Below are 24004 nucleotides of genomic sequence, written 5' to 3'. Positions count from 1 at the left end.
GAACGACTTTTCTGCCCACGGCAAGATGGCGGCCATCGGCGTCAGTTTTCGAGCGCCACCTCCACTCTAGAAGTTTTATACAACCTCCTTGGGTACTCCGCACCTAAAATGCGCTGAATAAATATGCGTAGTTGTCTGGATGATAGGCGAACGCGATACGTGTGGACTCATCGCTGTAAGACAAGGCAAGATTGTTGAGCGCCGCCTGACGTCAGCAACCAAACAGGAACAAAACAGAAGTGCATATTGCTTTGTGGCAGTAATTCACGCAACACTCAATGCTCGGACAGGGATTTGAACAGAACAGCCTCCAAGCGCTTCAGCAGTGAAAAGTTGATGGATGTTGACTGTGCACGTTCACGTTACTTTGCAAGGAAGAATCGTAATAAATGTAATAATTATCACCTAAATAAGGCTATTTTACCACAGGCTAGCAAATCGTTCTATGTCCTTGTATTAGTGTAGTGTACTTTTAGTGATCCGTGTTATATGTGTCATGTCATTTTATGTTTTTATTTTCGTTAGTGTACCAGCCCTAAGAAGTCACCGTCGTTCCTGGGCACTGAAAATAAATTGATTGATTGATTGATTGATTGATTGATTGATTGATTGATTGATTGATTGATTGATTGATTGATTGATTGATTGATTGATTGATTGATTGATTGATTGATTGATTGATTGATTGATTGATTGATTGATTATGCGTGCAGCGTCTATGCGTGCAGACCTTACATTCCTTCACAAAATTGTTCATAATGGCCTTTCTTGCGGAGACTTGCTAAGGTGTTTAGGGTTTAGTGTTCCACAAAGGCCCGCCAGGTCGCATCGCCCGTTCATGACCGCCTCGCGCAACTTGAATCTTTCTCCTGTGCGCAGATTACAGAATTCTTACAACCGCTTCTTTAAACGCTTTGATATCTTCCAAAGTTCGTCTAGAATTTACCGTACTGCACTGTTCAATACAGTATGTTATATATCTGTGATGCCTCTGCCGTTCTTTTTTTTTTCACGATTGCTGAAATTTATTTTCTCCGCGGTTCTGTTTAACCAACTGATAGTCGCCTATTTTCGAAACTGTTTACTGTGATTTGTTCGTCTGATCATTTGTTTCTATATTGTCTCTATATTGTATAATCTGTCTCTAACCATTCTGCAGCGCAGAAATGCAGCATGTTATGAGATTTTCAATCCTTCATCTGAATGCAGCAGTTCTGCCGCATAGAAAACTTTTGTGGTAATATCCTAGATGTTGGCTCCTCAAGCCTGAAAAACGTACAAGTATGTGCGTCCGATATATCTCTTATACGCCCCCACAAGTTTCACTCCCCTCTTATTGTCTCTGTCTCTGTCACTGCCCAGCATCGCTATGGAGGTGTTGACGATTGTGCACTCCCGCGATATGCTTTCAAGCGTGTAGATTATGCTGGGCGGTATCACTTTTATTCATCTGCTGAGTGGTCAGGTGCTTTTGATGTCAGGGAAGTTGACGAACAAGTTCGACGTTTTACCGAATTGTAAGGAGTGGCATGGAAAAGAACATCCCTCTTTATAGGCCTGTTCATTCCAAATTCCCCCACTTGTTCTCTAAAGAACTTTGAAGTTCGCCTAAACTTAAGGACAGCGCCCACAAAAAGGGAAAGTGTTCTGGGAAAAACAAGTGGAAAGCGGAGTTTAGTCGGTATTGCTCAATTTGTAAAAGCCTCTTTCGGCGGGACCACCAGCTCTATATAGAGTCGTTGGAGAATGCTGCGTCTCAGAATCCCGCTGACTTCTGGAGGTATGTACGCGGTCGTGCAAATTTGTCTAGAGAACACATTAGCCTGCTTAATTCCGATGGCGAAGAGGTCGAGGATGTTGCCGCCAGCTTTGCGCAGTACTTTCATTCTATCTTTCAACTGCTTGATGCTAACGACGAACGCCTATCGTTGAATACAATGTGTAATTTTAATATACTTACGTTGGATGAAAAGCTTGTCAATTATAGCCTTAAGCGGATGAAATCATCGTTTTTTCTGTGGTGCAGATGTAATTTCAGCAGCCCTCGCGAAGGCTTACGACAGTATTTTTGTGCCTGTTTTAACTTCCATTTATAATAACTGTTTACTTTCCGGCACATTTCCTCGTGCATGGAAGAACGCTCGAATTTTTCTTATATTTAAGTCTGATGATAAGTCAGCCATTACTAACTATCGCCCGATCTCACTCCTTTGAGTCGCCTCAAAACTCTTTGAGTCAGCTCTGCACAAAGTTCTCGCTGTCTGCGTCAAGAACGTTCAGATACCAAATCAGGGGTTCTATTCCAGAAGGCCCGAGAATGAGCCAAACTCGAGAAACAACGAGCTCTAGCGACGCCCACGTAACGTAATGATAATATTTCGAGGCGGAGTTCAAGCGCTTTAAAAATGCAATTCATGCTATTTGCTGATTATTGGGGTGACCTAATAGGTCCAGAGCAGCGCGTTCCAAGGAGGCGCGACTAGGGCGTGGCGCGTTTTTCACTGCTCTCTCTCGGCTACTGGGGGCAAGCTAATCCAACTTCAGTACTTTATCGCGCTTTTATTTTAATAATCTGTATTTCACTACAAAGTTCATTTATTTTTTATTTTAGGCGTTCTTATTAGCTTTTTGTTTGAGATTCGCCGTCCTAAGCAGCCGTTTCTGCCCATTTCTGCCGTCGGTGGCAGACAATGCAATTACGTGACTAAGGGCCCTATTCTCGACTGCACAAGTTGCCGGCATTTCGCCGTTTCGCCCATGTTTTTTTGCGTAAGCACGACGTAAGCAATCAGTGACGTGCTGCACCTATAGCTATGACGACATGCAGTGTAATTTGACGAGTCACTCATAAAGATCGCTACCAAGGTATCAAATATTGTGCAAGAAAGATATAAAAACACTTGGCATGTATTATAAAAATTAAGACGGTGGCTGAGGCTGACAAGAAAAACACATTTCTAGAGGTCAAATTTGGCGCCAACACCACAAGGCGATCGAGTAACGTTGATCCAAAAGCGAGCGAAAGGCGGATGTCGAGCTAAAGAACATCACACAATATTTTTACCGTATCTATTTATTTCTTTCAATCGCTTTTATTAACATAGCTGGGCTCTCTGCTTCAATACAAGCTTTGTTGCGTTATCACCTTCCCTGCCGCCACCGCCGCCACGCCATCGTCTGCTGCTGTGTCACAAGTTTATGGCGTGGTCACAGAAAAAGACGGCCGCGACCATCGCTTCTATGACACATAAGAGCAGCGAAGCGCTACGCCTGATAACCACGGAGCGCACCGATGTCGCCGATTCACTCATTCGTCAAGCTCGACTGCAATCAGCGCTGTAATGAACTAAATAGTCACTTTTCATTGTTATTTTTCTCTTGAGTTCGATGATGTGACCTAACAGCTTACTAGGACAAGTATGGACAAATGCTATGCATTGGGTTCTCTTTGTCACGGAGAGGCTTGTACTGCCCTCTTATGTTGCGGTTACGCCAAACAAATAATTTTTATTTCATTGCCAAACATAAAAGCAAAATACTGCATGTTATTTGTATGTTCCATGATCGCTGACTTGGAACCAGTTGAAACTATAATTTGTTTCGGTAGGAAACATGCTTTAAACAGCGCGCATGCGAAACTTTGCCTGCTGCAAATTGCCGCACATTTCGCGGCGCCGTAAGCCGGGGCAATTTTTGCCCTATTTTGCTTGTATTTTGCGACAAAAACAGCCGCCATTTTCAAGCTGTTACGTAGCATTACGTCACTTTTACGCAGGTTGAAGTTGCCAATGCATTACGTAATAGTTCTTGCCAACTGTTTAAATTACGTCACGCCTTTTCAGCCAATCACAGAGGGGGTGTGTATTACAAGCAGTATTGTTGTTGAATAGCAAAGACAGGCTTACGTTGTCATGTCCGCTGCATTTAGTCTGGTTTTTCATTGCCGGCCAAGAATTATGCGCCTTTAGTAACGAGAAATAAGGCAAACTTTAGAACTGGTGTCCGTAGACGACATGAAACGTCAAAATGACGACAGCACACACAACCGCTTTGTCAACCGGAAGCACGTGACCAAAATCGAAAGCCAATCAGAAAAGACTTCCGGAAAATTTCCTGAATTGCCGACAATTTGTGCAGTCGATAATAGGGCCCTAAGGCAACTAAGGCCGACTGGCAAAAAAAGAAAGCGAGTGATGGAAACGCGCCACATTCAAAGTACTTGCTGCTCGGTGCTATCGAAAGCCTCCGTCCGCTTTCAGATACGAAATTTCCTAGAACCACTTCAGCCTGCTTACGTGATTTGAAGGCGAAAGCTTGGCGATTCTTAATAACAACTTATACATTGTACTTGCGATACTTATTAGCAACTGATAATTTTACTTGCGGTAATTTCTAATTTATATATTGCAGTCGCGTTTTTATTTCTTTGTCTCTGGGCATGAATTTTGGCATTCGGCGGGATTATTTTCTGCTATACCGCATTTGCATCAGTTTCTTCTCTTTCATTTCGTTGTGAACTCGCCAGCAGGAAGACTGGCACACAGCAGAGCCTCCCTATAATCGGGGTTCTGCGCAGCTGGTGTGCACCTGTCATTCTCATGTGCCATCACGTTCACGTGTCACGCATTATTCTAGAACTTTTATTTTCCAATTCACAGTTTTGCGAATTTTCAAAACGGAGCCCGTTCGCTCCTCAAAGCTCTCAATAGCGTAAAATGTCACCCAATTGGCCATGTGCTACGAAGGAAGGAATAGAAACAACCGCAGCTTTTCAAATTTGTTTCCTTTATTTCACATTGCTCTTCACAACTCTTGTTCGACGAAGCTCTCCACTGTCGTTGGTTTTTTTTTATGGGCGCTATACCTTCACTTTTCTTCTGGCTTCGCGCTGTTTCTTTCGGTCTCAATCTTCCCTTCACAAGGTTTTCATGATCCGCTTCCAGCCAGACGACAAAGACGCTGGACAAAACCCGTTGAAATGCGTAAAGATCGCCTCCGATAATAGACACACGCCGTTGATTATATACTACCCTGCGAGTAAAGTTTTCGCAAGAATGGTGTGACACGAAACGCCTCAAGAAAACCGTCTGCAGTGCAACTTATTGCTATTACCCTCACCATACGTTTACAAGAAGACTAGTTTAGGAAGGTGGCTTTTTTTACATGTACTCATCTTTCACTCAGCCTGTTTTATTTATCTCATTTACACCCCTTCAGTTTGTGTGTGGTTGTCTTATGTTTGTTTGTTATAATGTTTCTTGTATTTTGTATTTTTATCACTATCCGTGCACCATCACTCAGGCGATTGGCTGTTCCTGGCCACGTAAATAAACATAATTTATTATTATTATTATTATTATTATTATTATTATTATTATTATTATTATTATTATTATTATTATTATTATTATTATTATTATTATTATTATTATTATTATTACTGCAGTGTTTGAAAGCGCGCACGTAAAATACTCACAACCAGTGCTGGATGTACAAGACGTAAAAAAAGGAGCTTCCAAGCGGGGAGCAGCAAACAGTGCCCTGCGATTTTACAACGTGTAGCCCGGCCATAAGTTTATAAACGACATGTCCATAGATTGGGTTCTGTTCCAATGTATCTTCATTAGCTGTTAGCTGAGGTTGCATCCCGGGAATTATGATTCTGCGTGTTTAAAAACTAACACGATTTGTAATGAAAATGCATAAGAATAGCAATAAATGGCTTTTTTGCCTGTTTTATAGTCATTTGTCGATAAACTGGTTCAGATAAAAAAATATTCGTCGATAACAAACAGCTTGCAGCACTAGCGAAGGTAGAACGTTGCCAAGTCTTAGTTGCCCTTGTCCTCCCCAACATAGAAAGAGAAGCAGACAACACGTTTTAAAACTTCTTAATGGCTCGCGACAATGTTTCTCAAATAGAGCAACCGCACTGAAAAGGGTTGCTTGATCCCTATTGCTCTTAACATGTCTGTTTAAGTGCGTTTATAAAGCCACCGTGGTGGCTCAGTGGCTGAGGCCTTATGCTGTTCAGCCCAAGGACGTCTGTATAATCCCGGCCGCTGCGACTGTTTTTCTTTATGGGAAGCGGAGAACAGAAAATGCCCGTGTGCCAAGTTTTTGGCGTACTTTAAAGATATCCAAGTGGTCGAAATGACTCTGAAGCCCTTCACTACTGCAGGCCTCATAACCCAAGTGTAGCGTAGGCGCTTAAAAAAAAACAGATGCGAACATCTGTAGTTACCCGTTGGTCAAACACCTACGTCTCACTGTTTCAGTTAGAATAACATGCGCTCCGAGCTCTGAACTTTTGACACAGGCTGCACCTTCTTCTATCAGACGCATCAAAATCGTAGCTAAGCATCTTCCCGCCCGAAGGCGAAAGGAATGCTTACCCTTTTACATATACGTTCTGAGGTATTTTTTCTTACTTAAGACGTCCTTTTAGAGAATGTAAAGCTGGCATGTCGGAGTCATGAAGCAAGTTTTAGGAATAAGCCGTTGTAGATGTCAACAATAGAAGAAAGAACGTTGATGCAGTTTGGCAGCGAATCCTTTCATTGAAAATTGACACCGCGATAGACAGGACGAATGACAAGAGCAAGAACAAGGCAAGCGGTGAGTCTCAAATACAAATTGTATTGTGGACAACACCCACAGCTTGCAGCATTACGGCTACAAGATGCACCTATAGCCAGGAAGTCTTGTATTTTCCGTGCAGACAAGAGAGCCTGTAAACGTAGCTATTTGTATTGTTTTTGTACCAGCGTATACTTGCTCGAGAGTCTTTCCATGCTTTATTGTATGTTTCTTCACAACAGGGCGCAGTAATCGTACAATGGCGTATTTGTACAATAAAAGATTCTGTTAGGAACGCTTGCCGCGCTGTGTTTCCACAACAACCGATCTGCCTGTCTGTCGCGCTGTCAATTTCAAGTTTTATAGGATCCGAACCCAGGTTACGGAGACTGGAAGCGAGTGTGGGTTTACGCGATAGCAAAAAAATGTGCCTTTGAGAAGTATACTGCCTCTCTCTCTCTCTCTCTCTCTCTCTCTCTCTCTCTCTCTTTCTCTCGCATATCTATCTATCTATCTATCTATCTATCTATCTATCTATCTATCTATCTGTTTTTTTTTCCCCGTTCGCTCCCCGGGAGATTTTTCCCCCGTTCGTCCGTTATTTTGTTGCCTACAGCACCAGGGTGTACTCTGCGGCAAGCTAAAACTATACCATGAAAGTAATTGACTTTGTTTAATACGTCCTCAAAGGGACACTGAAGACAAAACCGAAGTTGGTCAAAATAGATTGGCATCGCCAGAACCGGTACCTTCAAAATAATCTCGTAAATATTCAAACAATGTAGCTATGAGTCGCCCAGCAGAGATGACCTCAACGGCGACTGAGCTGATGTGCCAAGAGTCACGTGACAAACAGAACGAGAAGCGCACACAGAATCTCTCTAAGAAACACGTAAAATATTCCTTTACACGTTAACTTTCACAAGTCATAAACAATTATAAGTGTACAGGTATAATTCCAGCCGTGCCGACTTTCGCAAGCTGCCAAGCCGCGGTGCCGGGGGCGGTTGCCATGGTTATCGCAGGTTCGGCGTAGTCACATGCCTTTTATCTCTTTACACCGTGGAGGCAAGTAGCGCGTCAGCCTTCCAGGGTTCTGGTCTTCTGTGGACAGTATTTTGCGTCTGATAGAACAAGTGTTTGCTCCCTCACGGCACTCGGGATTTTTAGTACAGCGTTTCTGCCTTTGCGTACGGCAAACGCTACATTTTTGCGTCACGCTACGTAAACACCGCGAGAGGAGATTTAGTAGAGCGTCTCATCAGTTTTGCGCAGCGACACGCTAATGCTTACGGCGCCATCTGTTGAATGTTTTGCGAAATGAATCGCCGGCTGATCTGCCAGCGGCATGGCCAGCGGACTGCCGGAGTGCTGGGACATTTTACGACTATCCAAACAATTGTAAACAAACGCTTCCCCGTTAGTATTGAATGCAACACGGCCATAACACGACATGAATATTCTCTTACCTGAGTACGTTCCATAAAGAAAGCGTTGAAGCCCCGTGGCACTTCTTTCGTGCAATCGCAGAGAACGCCCTGAACCGAATGACCGGTTTTGACGCATACATTTTATTCAACTTCAAAACAATCCAGAGATGCGTTTCGAACGAACACAACGTCACAACATGCGTTACAAGTCTGAACCGCGATTGGTGATCGGTTGCCTCCTCCTGCCCGTCGTAAATTCGGCACTCACCTCGCGCGCGGTTTGCGGGCCGAGAAGGCTTTTAGCCACGCGCACTGCGCATACCCGATGCGAGGTTGAGTCGTACGTCGCTCGAGAAAGATAATCCAGAGCACGGGATGCCTCGCAGTATGCCTCGCAGTGTGCTGTGCGACCACTACCTACTCGCCACACTTACGTGGGACGAGGTGGATGATCTTATGATGACACAGGTGGAGCGTGACCTTTACAAAGGCTCGCTGGACGATGTGGAGTACCACCTCAGGAGAAAGAGAGAATCGGAACTATTGCACTACCGCTCCCACCGTGGACTTCTTGATATATACTGTGTCGAGCCAACCCTGTTCTGGCAGCAGTTCCACTTCGAGAAGACGAACTTTGATTACCTGTGTAGTGCGCTCTTCGTGCTGGAGACTGAAGAGTGCGCAAAACGTGACTGTGCCAGATGGAAAAGCGTTGTGCATAATACTACGACGCCTGCGCCTACCCGAACAGGTGGTGCGATCTAGAACTCATTTTCGGCAGGCGTTCGTGTGTAATGTCGAGCGTGGCGACGCAAATGATTAACCACATCGCAAACAACTTCGGACATCTGTTGTACGACTGCAATAACCACGACTGGCTGTCTCCTGCACATCTTGCGAATTTTGCAAGTGTAAGTAGTCTTGGCTGTTTTACTTGTTTTATGCAGCAGTGCATGCATGGAGCTGATAGTAGGTGTTGGGCCGCTTGGCATAATGTCCGTTTTTCTCTTAGTAAGGTATGTCGCGTCATATTCTTTAATGTTTGCTTAAATTTTGGGCACCCAAACGAGGAGCAGTAAGTAATGATAACGGGACAGTTCGAAACGTACTGCTCGTCTCCCTCCACCAGCTCTTTGCTGGGTTAAAGAATATGAAAATGATAGTAACACATAGGGCAAAAGAGCAGTAGGAGCAATTCCTCTTTGAGGAATGAGGCATCCAAGTGGCAGTCGATTTAATACACTGAACATCAACCCCTCAAAACTTGGTTTTGACATTGAAATCTTGCTTTGCTGTGAGCTCTACGTGCTACCTCAGCAAGTTTCACGTAGAGAGCCTGGTCAACTACAGTACATGTCCTCGCACCATGCTGATGTGTTTTAAAAACATTCACCTTATTTTAGAGCTGTATAAATGTGTTGGAATTGTGTCATCTAGAACTCAAGGTTGCATGGAAGGGAGGGTACGTGATACCCCTGTTTACTGCTATTCAAAACGCAAGTTTTTAGCATGTTGCTTTTTTTCATCTTGCAGGCCGTCCAAAACCGCAATGCAGCTCTTTCAAAGCGCTGGGAGTTCACCGACGGCACGGCTCGCCCCATCTGCCGACCGAGAAGAAACCAGCGGGACTACTTCTCGGGTCACAAGCGGATCCACTGTGTAAAGTACCGGTCAGTTATGTGCCCGAATGGGACTGTTTGCCAACTTGATGGTCCATATCCTGGGAGGCGGCATGATGCAGGTATTTGTTCTTTTGTATTGATGTTAAAGAAAATTGTGCTTACAGAGTAGACCTAGAAATCATAAGGATATAGTTCCGTAAGCAGTAAATGGTGTTGAGGTTGCCATGGTGACGGGCAGTGCTTCTTGCAGCCATCGTATGAACATGTGACAATTAGGACGAGTAAATTACAGGAAGGCACATACGGAAACAGCTGTATTGCTGACTTGCGCATTTTTCTCTTCTATTTCTGAAATGCTGTGCCATATAACAATAGAGTAAACAGCAAGACATACATATTAGATGGTTTCATAAATGGTTACAGAAAGGTTGCTTGCATTTTATGTAATAAGAATACTCAATTGAAATGTCAATTTCAGTGCAGTTTAGCCAGTTTTCCAGTTATGTGGGACTTAACTTTTATTATTGTTGTTGCAGGGATACTAAAGAAAAGCGGTCTCTATGCCAAACTGGAGAGACTGGTTGGGAGCCACCACTTCGTCGTATACGGCCATCCCGCATTCCCTTTGAAGCCGCTCCTAATGAAGCCCTACGGTGGCTCATCTTTGACAGCCACACATCTTGCGTTCAACCTTTCCATGAGTCATGTTCGAGAGTCGGTTGAGTGGGGCTTCGGAAAGGTATTTGCAGAGTTTGCGTTCCGTGACTTTAAAAAAATCAAAAGCTGTTGCTTCAACAAGTAGCGCAAATGTACAAAGAAGCAACAATCATGTCAAACTGCCACAATTGTCTCTACGGCAGTCAGGTTTCAGAGTACTTTGGCACTGATCCATCTAGCTTGCTAGAGTACCTGAGGCCGAATACAATGCCATGAATGTGAACGGTGCATATTTAAGCACCTGCTGTGTGAGTGTATGCCAGCTCGCGCAAGTAGTAAGGGGGTATGTGGCAGAACATTGTATAAAAATTTTGTACCAGAGGAAGTATCCCCAGAGATGGCTTCTCGTATTTGCTTGTGGTACTGTGACAGCCCAGAAATTCATAATACCGTTACATTTTTATTTTACTTGTTGAAGTCATCAGGAAGCATAGACATACATGTGTGTAGTCATGCTTGCTAGTACTCGCACAAGTTCATACTCGTTTTCAAGTTGTACGTATGAACGATGCATGATTTCCTTGATACTTTCAGTTTGGTTTCCTCGCTGTGCCTGATTTATTGTTACTTACACTCTACTTGGTGTAACTGCTGTTGTTTATATTTTGTTTTTCCAACCTTTTTTGTAACATACAACTGTGTCCTGACGGTATTATAAACAAAGTTTGATGTTCAAGGTGCCTACAATTCCTAGATGAGTTTTCACATTTGGTGGAACTGCAGCATCAACATCGACAGAGCAATGTTTTCTGCTCATTTTGCAGCGTTTTCTTGGGGGGCTGCCCTGTTTAGGAGGTGTTCCAGAATGGTGGAAACATGCAGCCTCTTCTGCCCTTTCACGCCTGTATTGAGCATGCTGTTCTGCATGTAGGCGCCTCTCTTATGCTTGATCTTCGGACCTTTGTATCAGCTCTTCTTGTCTCAGGCATATTTCATTTTCAGCTTTCTGTTTCTCCCAAAGAAGGCACTCTTCCTCCATGGCGATGCGCCTTGATTCGACCAAGAAGTCTTTTAAATGCAGAGCATTTCTTTAACTCACGATGTCACCCGGCGTTGGCGTGCCTCGGCGTCCGCAACAGCCGTTCCAGGTGCGCCCTCTCCCCCACTCCTCCTCTCCGGCATCACGCTACCCTCCTCGCTCTCAACAACAGGTCCGCACCCCTCCCCCTACACTATATAAAAAATAATACTTACCGGCGCGTGGTTTCGATCCCACGACCTTGCGGGCGGAACGCAATGTACATGGTGCTCTACCCACTGCGCCCCAAAGCCGACACAGAATGGAGGGCTACGAACGCGCCTTATATCCTTGACTCATTGAAACTACGTCAAGAATCTGCTGATACAACGCATTCACTACTTGTGGGCGGAACGCGAGGTGCATGGTGCTCTTCCCACTGCGCCACAAAACCGACACAGAATGGAAGGCTACGAACGCGCCTTATATCCTTGACTCATTCAAACTACGTCAAGAAGCTGCTGATACAACGCATTCACTACCACCAACTCCCCAAACACTAAACGTTAACGCAATACACCCACCCCCTATGCGACGCATTTACTCGAGTCCTCCTCGAGGGGAGATGTGCCCTTTTTAAATGCAGAGCATTTCAGTAACTCACGATGTCACCCGCGTTGACGTCCGTAGTCGTAGTCCGCACCCCTCCCCCTACACTATATAAAAAAAAAAAACACTATCCGGCACCTGGTTTCGATCCCTCGACCCTGCGGGCGGAACGCAATGTACATGGTGCTCTACCCACTGCGCCACAAAGCCGACACAGAACGGGAGGCTACGAACGCGCCTTATATCCTTGACTCATTCAAACTACGTCAAGAAGCTGCTGATACAACGCATTCACTACCACCAACTCCCCAAACACTAAACGTTAACGCAATACACCCACCCCCTATGCGACGCATTTACTCGAGTCCCCCTCGCGGGGAGATGGGCCCAATTTACGATAGTAAACGCAAAATGTGGCAGTGCAACGCCGGCACGTGTGGGAAGAAAAGCACAAAGAAAACAAAACTCCCGCTGGTGCAGCTTCAGGCAGGGGGCGCGCGAGCGCTGTGAAGGCGGGAAATTTGAATTGCATGGGGTGGTAGCAGTAAGCGGATAATGATGCTGCAGACCATTATGGCGAATCACTGCTCTGCACTTCCGACAGCTTTCACATTCTGTGGAACGGCTTTAATTTTTTTGTTTAATAAATTCGTCATGCCTCATTCTTTTTTCGACAAACTCGAAGTGTGTTTCTTCCGGCCTTCCAGCTTGGTTTCTTTTCCCTGCAGAGCACAAAAGTTCACAGAAAAAACTTATTCAGTCCTACACACTTTGATCTTTTCGGCATTTTAGTGCTGGACGAATTTAGAGTTCCTTTCATGTGCATTCAGTAGGATATGGTGCAGCCAATATATTGTAAACTGTCGCGGGTTCGATTCCCGGCCGCGGCGGCCGCTTTTCTGATGGAGGCGAAAAGCAAAAACGCCCGTGTGTACGAGATTTCGGCGCACGATAAAGATCCCCAGGTGGTCAAAATTAATCCGGAGCCCTCCACTACGGCGCGCCTCATCGCCTGCGTTGCGTCGGCGCGTTAAACCCTACAATCAATCAATCAATATATTGTAAACTACAGAAAGAAACGGGTGTGAAATAAAAGCAGCTGGAAAATTAGCTGTGTCGTTAAGAAAAAAAAACTCTGTGAGGAAAGATGACCAGAGAAGCTGTGGTGCGTAATATTAGTTTTCTGAGCGGCCAATTGCCATACACTTCTTTTTCCTGTTGTTCTGGTGAAACAGCAGTTTACTGCCATTTCCTGTAACCATAATCCCTACGTAGATGGACGTGCATTGACAGCAGACCGTAATTCTGTGACGTTGCCAACTTCAGTGCTGACTAAGTAATTATGACTAGAAAATGAGATTCGATGTAAGGCTAGAGTCATCTTACACCCAATTCCGATAGAATTTGTTTTGTGATATTTTCGACAACACAAGATTTACAACCAGATTTTGTAGTCGTATCCCTCCGTACGTGGCCATGCTTCACTGCAACACACAATGTGGAAAAGCAAGCTTCTTCGTATCTTCGCTTCCTTCACTCACTTTCGACCCTCACATGTTCATATGGAGTAGCAAGCCAGTGGCGCTCCCAAGCTGACTTCCCCACATCATTAAAGGCATGCCTCCTCCTCCTTCTCCGGCTTACATTGATTGATTGATTGATTGATTGATTGATTGATTGATTGATTGATTGATTGATTGATTGATTGATTGATTGTTGGGTTTAACGCGCTGACGCAACACAGGCGATGGGGCGCGCCGTAGTGGATGGCTCCGGATTAATTTTGACCAGCTGGGGATCTTTAACGTGTGCCGAAATCTCGTACACACGGGCGTTTTTGCTTTTCGCCTCCATCAGAAAAGCGGCCGCCGCGACCGGGAATCGAACCAGCGTCCTTGTGCTCAGCAACACCCGTCCCTTTAAAGTCGGCCGCACCTCTAAACGTAAATGCATTGCTCGGAAAACGTCTTTTAGGGATAATATAAGCCTTATATCAAAATATGAAGACCGTATCGCACGCTGGCGTGCTATTCTTGACTACATTGGCCTTTTGTCGGAGATAATCTGCTGGATCCTAGCCATAGACAGCTTCGCTATAAAATACGTACCGGCGCTACGTTTGGGCTTGTTTGTGGCCGGCCGCGGATCAATTAGGTCGTCGTCATGGCCTGCAGGCGTCGAGGCAAAGCTTTCCACCGAAGGCGTTGAATTGCTCTCTGTGGATGAAATTTGGTTGGCGTCAGGCATGACCAAGACAGCGTCCGTGCCGAGCACAGGGAGCGGATGATCGGCTTGTACGAGATCGCCATCGTCGCGATTATTTGATATTTGACTTAGCAACTGGGCCGCTGTTGTGCTTCCAGCGCCTGCAATGATCAATAAAATGTCTGAAACCTGATGCAGCTGTCTCGACAACGAATACTCAGGTAAAAAGAAAAAGCCGACGCTACAAAAACATCGGGTATATCAGGCTTACATTCTGCACTGCCAAGGTTCGCTGCTTCGTATGCAAAGAAGTCTCTTGCAGCTGCGGCGAAACTTCCCGCGTGAGCAGGTGCGCCTGCAGAGGCAGCAGCGGTTCTTGCTTTTTTGAACCCGCGTAATTTGTAGCCATTCGCTTTTGCAATAGTGAGTATTTCCTCGAGGAGCTTCTCCTGTTCAGAATACTCCTCCTCGGTACCAGACCTAATGATGGCAAAAAAAGAAACGAAAGAAAGTAAGTAAAACCGAACGTAAAAAAGGCATGTTTTCATTGTGAACCGGCAAATTGACTTACCTGCGGAGGCTTCGTCTGTACCTGTCCGCATACTGGGCCAACAACAGGTCTGTGCGGTCGCGCACAGAGCGCGCGCTAAATACTTTTCCCTTTGCCTCTGATAAGCGCACGGCGATTTCCGTCCACCGCGGTGTATGTTGCATATTCTCCTCAAAGGGATTGCACTCCCTTACATCCCGCAACATATCTAAATCGTCGCTTTTGGAGAAACGAAGGCGCGCCGGTGCCCCGCTTATGTTGACAAGGTTTTTTGCGGTGTTTGTCTGCTGCCTTTTCCCCGCTGTGGCAGATCTCGCGCTATCCCGCAGCAGAGTTTCGCGTGATCTCGCGGGAGCATCGTTATTACGACGACCAACTACTTCGTCAGGCTTAACAGCTGCAAAATCGCCCTTCTATCGGAAAAACAAAAAGTGTTTATCGATTTAAACTTTAGCTGAGGGTTAGAATAAGCAAATTTAAGACGAAATCAACAGCTGAGAACACGACATCGCGCCGAGGGATTAGCGACAAAGCTGTTTTAGCTGCGAAGCGGGAGGGCTACGTACGTAAACAACGTGAACACCGCAACGTAAAAGTTCGAATGTCACGTGCGTCCGTAAGACTCGCGGAGGACCTTCACTTTCTGAGCATGCGCACTGGTCACCCGTGAAAGTTCTACGCACGTGGATGCTCTACGTACGTAAAACTAAAACTCTGCACTGTTTGCGTACGTCTGCGTACGTTATTCTAAAACTCTCTACTGTCTGCCCGGACGAAGTTTTGCACCCAGTCGCTGTTTGGTAGCATTAATATGATTTCTAGAGCCCCGTTTTACCAACACCCAATAAGTGGGGCCGTTTTGTTTTATATTTTTTTTGTTTACAAGGGGACATTTGTGCGGGGGGGATGCCGCTCGGGCATACGCATAGCGCCGATTTTGTTTACGTGAGCGGCATAAACCGGCATGCTGCAGCATCTCAAGATTGTTCGTGAACGCGAAATGTTCGAACATGAGCATTGCAAGTTTTTCTGTTACGGTAATTCCGTTCTTGCATTCTCGTGATTGAGTTGTGGTTTGGATTGCGAGGGCTGGCGCATATGGTTCGCGGCAGTATACAGAACGCGTCATTCGCAAACGCGTAATTCGCATTACCCCTTCATGTCGTTATAGGCTGCAGTGCAAAGTTTACAAAAACGGCAAAATTAATGTTTTCGCGTCTCCCAATCGGCTTTGTCCATGACGGATGTACTTTTGGCAGTGTGTTCGTGGCGTGGCAATGTTCGTGCGGAAGGCGTTCGCAATTACGTCTATGAGCCAGTCGCGGTGCAGTCGGGCATATCTGGAAAAAGGCTGGCACAAAGGAGGTGCCGTTCCGCTTGTTTAGTGCCAAGATCATTTTCCTTGCGATTTATAAAAATATTAAACAAGCGGTATTGTTTCAACGTGATCAGACTCCTTCGTGAAATACAGCTTGCACTGTAGAACATCAGCCTCTCAATAACCCGGACTATGGAGTATTAGGTCATGTAACGTCCCCCTTTGATACAGAGATTACTTTAGTAGAACCTCCTCCCCCAGCCAATAATCCTATAGAAGAAACGAGCTCCCTCGGTACCTGCCCCAGCAACGTTATTGACACTTCCAAAACACTAACGGCCGACGAAAAAGGTATCCTAGAACGAGGTCTAACTATCTGTCCCACAAATAACCGTGTGAATGAATACGAGTTACATAAGGATCTCACTGAATTTTCTCGGAGAATGAGACTAAGCAAGTTTTTTTTTCAGAAAAACAGGACGAACCAGACAGGACGAACCTGACGAACCTGATGTATTCATTCACCCTCCTAGCACTTGGACTCCAGATGTAGATCAATCTCCAGAATTAGATCTGTACTTCAAATCAGTATCAAGAACAATATTGACAACCAAGCAATCAAGCAAGCGCAAGAACTTAACTCCGTCGGAAGAAGCTACCCTGAATATCCTATCAGCCAGAACCGACATAGTCATAAAGCCAGCCGACAAAGGTGGTAGCAGAGTTGTTTTACGTATGGGAAAATACAAAGATGAAGCTTATAGGCAGCTCAACAACCCTTGCCACTACAAGCCCTTAGATAACGATCCGAGCCAGGAGTAGCGCCTAACAATCGTTCAGAGCCTCACAGACCTGCGATCTACAGAATTAATAACGACCACTGACTTAAATTTCATGGAACTGAATAATTCGCAGGCAGGACGTTTTTACCTCCTCCCAAAAGTCCACAAAGTCCCCGTAGAATTATTGTTTACTGCCGACATTCCTGGCAGACCCATAGTTTTTAATAAGAATACCCCAACCGAAGCATTATCTCTGTTTCTGAATCATTAGCTATCCGACATTCCGACTCTTCTTCCTTCATTCGTTCAGGACACCCCCCCCCCCCCCCCCCCCTTCCTCCGCATAATAGAAGAGGTAAATAAGGGTGGACGCCTACCCAGTGGAACCCATCTTGTTACTCTTGACGTTGCCGCATTATATACTAACATCCATTTCGTCGAAGGAATTGAAGCTATTCCAAAATATTTATCAGAGAACCCGCACCAACATGTGCTAGAAGCGTACATAACTTTGTTAGAACTAGTTTTAACTCTCAATTATTTTGAATTTGACTCGTCTTACTTTTTGCAAGTTTTTGGAACCAGCATGGGTACTCTATTCGCACCGACCTATGCCAATATTTTCATGGGGCAACTTGAAGTCACCCTACTAAACTCTTTTCCGCATAAACCTCAGGTTTACCTCCGCTACATAGACGACATCTTCAAGATTTGGGAACATGGTAGCGCGAGTCTAGACATCGTCGCGCGACTCTAGGTCGCGCGACGAACGTTTATATCTCATCTCAATTCTTCGCATCCGACCATTAAATTCTCCTGCCACTATTCTGAAAAACAAGTGAACTTCCTGTATACTACCGTCATTCTAGACAACGGTAAACCTAAAACTACGCTTTTTAGAAAACCAACAGACAGGCAGCAGTATCTAGATTATAAAAGCCATCACCCGAGACACTGCAAACAAGGGATCTATCTAGGACAAGCCACCAGACTTAGAAGAGTATGCAGTGATGACAGGGACTACGTAAAGCATCTAGACGAACTCAAGTCCACCCTTATGAACAGGAACCACCCCAAAAGCTCGCTCGATCACGCGTACCAACGTGCATCTAATCTCAAAAGGGAGGACGTGCTCAACAAACAGCGACAAAACGAAAGCGCCAGGCCGCCGGCCCTAATAACTAAATTTTCAAACGCCCTCCCAAACGTAAGCAATATCCTGCGGAAATAATACCCCGTTTTAGCCAGTAACGACCGACTTAAAAAGACGTTCCCGGACGCACCAAGGGTTACATAACAGGGAAATAGGAATCTAAAAGATATTTTAGTGCATGCTAAAACAGCGCCTTCAAAGCAACCAGTCATAGCCAGCTGCTCCCGTCCCAGATGCAAGACTTGCAGGCACCTGCAGACAGACGGCATTGTAAAAAGCACAGCCAGTAATTATGTTCACAAGATTAATTAAAGCTTTACGTGCACTTCATCCAACATTGTGTAAATGTTGGAAAGCTCAATGTGCCACAAACAGTATATAGGCGAAACGAGTCAACCTATGAGCCTACGTCTTAACGGTCACCGGGCAGATACTCTTAGCAAATCCTCCATAGCTGAAGCGCAGCATTTCAACCAACCAGGTCACAATTTTGATGACCTTAAGTTGTATATACTTCAATCAAACTTTAAGTCTCCTAGGGACAGAAAATACCGAGAATCCTATTTATTTCACAAATTCAACTCCATGGAACCTGCTGGAATGAATGCGTCTAGGGGCAACTTGGAATCTTTGCGATATTTACAGGGAATACAGCATTAGGCACTGTCTTGCTTGCACCTTATCCAAAGAATATGAACCCTCCCTCTGCGTCTCATGGGGTCACCTAATTCCTTTTGTTTTCATTCCTTAGCTTCCGCAGTACGCGCAGGCATCCCTCCAACCTTTTCTCTGGAATTCCATTTTATTTTTATTTATTTTTTCGTTCTTTGCTCCGCTTTGTCTTGTGCCCCGTACGTCCCTCTAACTTTATCTTCTCGTTTTTGAGTTTCAGGAAAGGCCTGTTCCAGGAATGTTGCTGTTGGAGACACGTGCCATTTCAGTTGTTCGGTTATTGCTTTTTCTTGCGTGTGTGTGTGTGTGTGTGTGTGTGTGTGTGTGTGTGTGTGTGTGTGTGTGTGTGTGTGTGTGTGTGTGTGTGTGGTTTTTTTTCATTTTTTCTTGTTTTTTCTTGTTGCTTTTTTCCTGGACGTACTTATTCTCCCCCTTCTCTACCTTTTCTTTTGGCCTGGGGTTGCAGATAGCTTATGTCAAGGACTCCTCGCACCGCCTGTTCTGCTTCCGGCGTTTCGGAGAACCTTTCCGTAGGCCGCGCGGTGGGGCAACAAACCCCTCTCATCGTTTCTCTCCGAGAATTTTCCGGCATATCAACCCCCGGCTGACTTCCCTCTTGCCGACTTCGCGGCTTAGCCTATACAACCTTCTTTCCCCCTCAATATCTCCGCCTACATACTCCCAAACCAATTAGCTTTCTCAATTACACTTCTTCTCTCCTCTCACCTGGGGACCTACCCCTATATAAACTGTGGCAGACAGGCGAGGGCTTGCCCTGACGAAGGCAACTCTCTTTGATGAAACGTTGGCAACAATCGTGGTTTCTACCTCGTTCGAAGTTTTATTTTCTTATATAATATATGCATATAAGTAAGAGTCAATAAAACCTCGGAAAGCAAGGGGGAAAGAAGGAAGGAAGGAAGGAAGGAAGGAAGGAAGGAAGGAAGGAAGGAAGGAAGGAAGGAAGGAAGGAAGGAAGGAAGGAAGGAAGGAATACGTTTTTTCGTCCATCGGGATCAGGTATTGGGGGTGGAGGAGGTCCACAGGGCCGCCGCGACCGCCAGGGCCCGGGAGGTGGTCAGGACTTGGCCTGGCTCCTCCGGGTCACGCAACATCTGCTCCCAGTGGTGAGGGGAGGGAACGGGGGGAACGGGTCTGAGGGACATTCGCAGAGGGAATGGTAGTTAGTGTCGAGTGCCCCGCAGGCTGGACAGGTAGGGTCAGTAAAGAGGTGTGAGTAACTGCGTATCAATTGTGTTCTGTGTGGGAAGGTGTATGTTTGTAGGATGCGCAGCATGTGGCCCGCCTCCGGAGAGAGGTGTGAGAGAGAGTTCGCGAGCACGTACGTGCACCACTTCATTAGCACCTACGCCTGTGTGGGCTGGCGTCCACAGCAGGGTCACGATGTCGGATGGAGGATTTTTGGAGAGAATTTTCAATGCCATGGGAGAGATGTTACGGCGAATAAAATTGCGAATGGCCTGCTGACAGTCAGAGAGGACGAATTGGGGGGTAGGGCGCTGGGTGAGCGCGAGGGCAATGGCTGCCTCCTCCGCCGTGGTTATGTTGCTAGTTAGGATGGTAGCCGCTGTGGCGTTTGGTGATGTGTGTTGGCCAACAACAGCTACACAGTGTGCAGATTTGTGAGGGTAGGGGGTGGCATCAGTGTATAGTGTGCATGGTGATGGTGGGTATAGTTTGGTGTGGGCGTTGGCTCGTGCTAGTCGGCGGGCTGCATGGAAAGTTGGGTACATGTCGCGAGGAATTGGACGGATTCGGATGCTGTTACGGATGTGAGGTGGAATAGGAAGTGGCGGGATTGGGATGGTGGGCGGTAGTACGTTTATAGAGTTGAGAATGTATTGCCCTGTAGGGGAGGACGCGAGGCGCGTGAGTTGGGAGACGCGGTGGGCTTCTAGATGCTCCCGTATGGTGTTGTGTATGCCGAGGTCGAATAAGCGGTGCGTTGGTTCTTATGGGGGAAGCAGGAGGGCATGCTTATACGGCTTCCGGAGGAGGGCATCAAATGAGTCGAGTTGGAGCAAAGGGGAGAATGTGATAGGTAATTGAAGCAGATGAAGAATTAGGAAAGACAGAAAGAAACTGGATAAAAAATGCCCGCCGGGTGGGATCCGAACTTACGACCTCCAGAATACGCGTCTGGTGCGATTACCACTACGCTACCGGCGGGGATATTTCCCCCTCCCCTTTCGGAATATTTATGTTAAGGTATTTTAATTCCTGTGCTTGGGGAAACAAAATACCTTAAACTAGCCCCTCATTTTCCAATTCTGATTCGCTACATGCATAGCGAGGGCCTCTGTTCTGGCAGTCTTTGAGCCATAGGGAGCTTAAGAAGGTTCAACGCTGGTCGAGCACGCTGGACATGTAGACACTCGAGTCACGGACCGGGGGTTAGCCATTTCCTTTGCTTAATTTGAACAACTAGAATGTCCTCCACCTTTCAAGTCGTTTGGTGAGACCCCAAGTTGCGCGTCTGCCCCGTAAGTCACCCCCGAGTAGTCCGAGGGGCGCTGGTTACCACCACCAAGCACAGGAAACAAAATACCTTAACATAAATACCCCAGAAAGTGGTGGGGAAAATAGACCCGCCAGTAGCGTAGTGGTCATCGCACCAGACGCGTATTCTGGAGGTCGTGGATTCGGATCCCACCCGGCGGGCATTTTTTCTCCACTTTCTTTCTGCCGTTCCAAATTCTTCATCTTTTTCAATGACCTACCACATTCTCCCCTTTGCTTTCCGAGGTTTTCGTGACTGCCAACCCTTACTCCCGTCTTAATTCAACGAGCCCCTCATTTTCCAATTCTGATTCGCTATACTTATATATTATCATAAGCCCGTTTGTCTCCACTGAAGGACGAAAGCCTGTCCCAAAGATTTCCAGCCACGCCCATCGAGTGCCAGCTGAGTCCATGTTTTTCCCCCAAATTTTCGTACCTCGTCTCGCCAACGCGTTCTCAGCAGATCCCTAGTGCGTTTGCAGGTCTATTGGCAGCCTATCTGTCAAGCGGATGGTCCACCCGCTGTCCCTCATACGCGTTACGTGACCAGCCCATAGCCATTTCCTTTGCTTAATTTGAACAACTAGAATGTCCTCCACCTTGGTCTGTCCCTCAACATGACCCCTGATATTCGGTGTTCTATGGTTCGTTGTGCCGATCTTAGTTTGCTTTCAAGTCGTTTGGTGAGACCCCAAGTTTGGTGAGTCGTTTGGTGAGACCCCAAGTTGCGCGTCTTCCCCGTAAGTCATTACTGGAAGAACGGATTGATTAAATACAAGCTTTTTTGAGTGACAAGGGAAGCTTACCAGTCAAGATGTCGGAGTTCTTACCAAACGCAGCCCACCCCATGCTTATTCTGCGGGTAATTTCCCGTTCATGGTTTGGATCCGCAGCGATGACTTTCCCAAGATATACGTATTCGGGGACTGCTTCCAAGACCTCATTGCCTACCTGGAAGGGATGTACCTTGGCGTGCTGATTCGGCATGACCTTGGACTTTTTCGAGTTTATTTTTAAGCCTGAAATCGTACTGGCTGAACACAATTGGCAAAGCATGCGCTGCAAATGCGTGCTGCTCTGACAGAACAGGACAATGTCATTTGCAAACCGCAAGTGGCTGAGATATTCTCCATTTATTCGCACCCCGGTTTTCATCCAATTAAGCTTTCTGATCAAACCCTCCAGACAGGCTATAAATAATTGTGACGATATTGTGTCCCCTCGCCGGACAACCTTTCGTATAGGACATTTACAAGTTCTGTGATGGAGCCGTATAGTTCCAGTACATCCGTTGTATATATCATTGAATAGCGCAATATATGCCTCGTCGACGCCGGGATCACGTGACTCTTTTATTACTGCTGAAGTGGGCACTGAGTCAAATGCCGTTTCATAATCTATGAATGTCATATACAGCGGTGCATTATACTCTGAGCAATTTTCGATTATCTGGTTGATAGCGTGAATATGATCTAAAGTTGAGAAGCCCCCCCTGAAACCGCCCTGTTCTCGTTGCTGTTGAACGTCCGAAGTGGCACTGATACGGTTAAAAAAAACCTTAGTAAAGAATTGGAAGGTAACGGAGAGGCGGCTGATGGGCCTGTAATTTTTGAGATCTTTGGCATCACCTTTCGTATGTAAGAGAACTAAATTCGCATTTTCCCACTCCTTTAGCACCCTTAAGGACCTCAACACTTGCGGGAATAGGGCTGCAAGCTTCGTTAGGACAACGCCGCCTCCGAGGCACGATATATCGGACGTAATTCCATCATCTCCTGCAGCTTTGCGTTTCTTCTATGCTTGGAGTGCCATCGCTACCTCATGTGTTGTAACCGGCGGAACGGCTTCCACACCGTTTACGGGAAAACATGTTTCTGAGGGAAATGTAGACACGAATAGGTTTCTGTAGAATTGCTCGTCTTTTTTTAGTATGTCATCGATATTGTTTGTTATGTGACCACAGGCGTGCCGGAGTATTGTATTTTCACCAGTAGTGAGCTTCATATATATATATATATATATATATATATATATATATATATATATATATAGACACGCGCCCCACTCTGGGCGCGTGTTTTTCTTTCTTTCTTTCTTCTGTATAATAATAAAAAAATGTTTACTTAATAACTGTAGTGAAAAAGAAAAGAGCCTAACCACTCCCCTATGCCTCCTTTGGCGTTGTAGACTGCTGACCTATCTTTCTGTATTTCCTCAACGAGCCCCTCATTTCCTTACTATATATATATATATATATATATATATATATATATATATATATATATATATATATATATATATATATATATATATATATATATATATATATATATATATATATATATATATATATATATATATATACATATATATATATATATATAGTAAGGAAATGAGGGGCTCGTTGGGGAAATACAGAAAGATAAGTCGGCAGTCTACAACGCCAAAGGAGGTATAGGGGTGTGGTTAGGCTCTTTTTTAGTACGGTTAATGAAGTTAATATATTTTTTAAATATACGGAAGAAAGAAAGAAAGAAAAACACGCGCCCAGAGTGGGGACCGAACCCACGCCTTTCGAAAGGCGAGGGTTCGGTCCCCACGCTGGGCGCGTGTTTTTCTTTCTTTCTTTCTTCCGTATATTTAAAAAAAAATATTAACTTCATTAACCGTACTAAAAAAAGAGCCTAACCACGCCCCTATGCCTCCTTTGGCGTTGTAGACTGCCGACTTATCTTTCTATATATATATATATATATATATATATATATATATATATATATATATATGGGCTATAATGCATTGAGAATGAGAAGAGTGTTAGCGACTGTTCAACCCAAGCCATTATTCGCGCAACTGGTCAGTGCCACATCCACGCTCAACTTGCGG

General features: G+C 45.4%; 1 pseudogene; it reads left to right on the top strand.

Moving 5' to 3' along the window:
* Positions 1-8396: 8396 nt before the first annotated feature.
* LOC144160282 (uncharacterized) lies at positions 8397-9800 on the top strand (annotated as a pseudogene).
* Positions 9801-24004: the final 14204 nt, after the last annotated feature.

Source organism: Haemaphysalis longicornis, unplaced genomic scaffold, assembly GCF_048455015.1.
Source record: "Haemaphysalis longicornis isolate Haplotype H1 unplaced genomic scaffold, Haemaphysalis longicornis Haplotype H1 scaffold_1, whole genome shotgun sequence".
Taxonomy (NCBI): Eukaryota; Metazoa; Arthropoda; class Arachnida; order Ixodida; family Ixodidae; genus Haemaphysalis; species Haemaphysalis longicornis.
This window is presented reverse-complemented; position numbering and strand designations above follow the sequence as displayed.